Source organism: Rhamphochromis sp. 'chilingali', assembly GCF_963969265.1.
Source record: "Rhamphochromis sp. 'chilingali' genome assembly, chromosome: 2".
NCBI lineage: Eukaryota > Metazoa > Chordata > Actinopteri > Cichliformes > Cichlidae > Rhamphochromis > Rhamphochromis sp. 'chilingali'.
In genome coordinates this window covers 36676158-36678586 of record NC_137930.1, presented here as the reverse complement: position 1 = coordinate 36678586, position 2429 = coordinate 36676158, and positions in this window count along the sequence as shown.

The window sequence follows — 2429 nt, the reverse complement described above, 5'->3', positions numbered from 1 at the left end:
GTAAAAATAATAGCTGGCATGAATTTGAAGAGTGTGGCATTTTGCACACAGCCTGTAAATGTCAACAACAAAAGGAGTGTGTAAAACATGTATATTGTAGTGATGGCAGTATACTGTGTATATTTATGCTGGCAGTATGGAAAATGATTATTTGCGGCAAAGTTCGAACCGCTTCATGAACCAGTCACGTGGTACAGCCGGGCAGCGAGGCTTCGGACGTCATCATTTTCAGCTCCTCCCATAAATGAAGCAAGCCTCGATACGCGCTTCGCGGAAACGCCCCCTCCATTACTCGACACACGCTCCGAAGCCTCGATACAGAACGTCCCATCACTAGCTATCCGGTTGTTCAGTCTGACGTCACTAGCCGTGTCTGGGTCTAAACTCCGCTGCAGGTCCATATATCAAACGATCACTATGGGATTACTGAGAGTTGAAAAACTGTCTAAAGTCTTTCATCTTTAATAAAATGATCAGCGTTCTGCTCTACCAGGTGTAACAATTGAGTTTAACATCCAGGCATCCATGAAAACGGAATTTATGACATTTAACGGAGTTAGAAGTTAGCAGGGAGTTAGCTCGCTAGCTTCTATCTAAATACAATATAGCATGTCCTGACTGCGGGGTTTTGGAAACAAATTAAAACGTACAGCTCTGTTATCACTTCCAGCATAAATGAAGACCGAAAACTAAACAGCAGTGACGTTTGTAGGGTTACTGAAGTTTGGCTAGCTGGTATATAATGATGTGCTACGTGACCGCTAGCGACACAGCTATGTTAGCATAATATAAACAAGCTAACTTTTTTTCCACTCGATAAAAGTTAATGTGAGTGTTCTCGGTGGTCAGGAACAAATGTAATCGCATGGCAGGATGCTGTAAAAGGACCAAACTTCAGCCAGGAGAACAACTGAGATAATCCATCCACAATACGAGGTTAGTCATTCATATACTGCTGCATGGGCTGGGCTGTAGCTACATCCTAAGGTTTTAAAAACTGAGCTTAAATAAATAATTAGCGGTAATAAAAGCCGAGGGAGGTCAACAGTGGTCGCTGACTGTTTTAGGAGCTTTTTGAGATCAAATAGAAGAAAATACATAACATTAAACATGTTAACAACACAAAAGCCATATTAAACGCAGACTACTTTAGACCCGGAAGTAGGATTCGTCGCGTCATCACTGAACAACCGGATAGGCACGTGAGGTGGAATCCCCTTCCCGATGCATGCGAGTGTACACACCGGGCATAGGTAGATTCAGGGGCGGAGCGTGGGGGTGGCTTACTGGGCTTAAGCCCGGGTTGTTTTGTCAGAAGCCCGGGGTCTTTTGGAGTGTAATTTTTTCATAGTTAGATGCCTGGCTGACAACTGTATAAAACAAAAAGTACACACAATATTCGAAGCACATAATGCACACAGTGGGAATTTACGACTGTGCGTGAATCCCCCCTGATATTGGTATGATCCGAGCTCAGGCACTAAGCAACTGAGCGAGGGGGCGGGGCTGCAGCCAGGTGCTCTTGTGCCTGTGAGTGCGCTGTTGGAGTAACGGAGCCAGCCATACTAAGGAGAGCTTAAGTTTGACCAGGTACTAAAGCAAACCATTCATACCGTACAAATGACGGTGAATCACGAAAGATTGATATCAAACTGACTAAATCAGTTTCAGTTATGTACTGAAATATAAGAATGGACATTAGAGGCTTCTTTCAAAGAAAAAACTCAGGTAAATGTTATTTTATATATTATGCTTTGTATGTTGTTCAGTATATTTCTATGCAAAACAAGAGGGATTTCAGTACACAGCAGGATATTCACATTTGTAACCAGATATTTACATACACTTTAGGGAGAAAACATAAAACATTTTTTCTGTACAACATCAATTTAGAGTAAACTTTTGTTTTAGATAAATATTGAAATATCTTTTGAATTAGTTAAATGTCAGAATAAAGAGAGACAGAGCTTCTATTTTTTATCACTTTCATCAAATTTAAGAGTACATATACACTAAGTTTGTTAATTAATAAGAAAACCAGATGATTCCATTCTGAGCTGAAGAAGCTTCTGATAGGTTAGTAGAGTCCATGTGAGTAAACTGGTGGCACAGCTGTGGATGCATATAAGGCAAAACACAGAGCCTGTTTCTTTGAAATGGGAAAATTAAGAGATATCAACCAAAACACCAGGAAAAGAATTGTGGAGCTCCATAAGTGTGGCTCAGTTTGAATACAATTTGGTGCCATTTGCAATTAAGAAATACAGATAGTTTCTCTCTTTACTCTTAAAGTTAACAAATATGTTTTTATATTTATCAATCTAAAAAAATAAACATTTAGTCTGATTTGATGTTACAATTATAAAAGTGTTGTGTTTTTATCTGAAGAGTTTGTAAATATCTGGTTTCAACTGTATATTTGATGATTG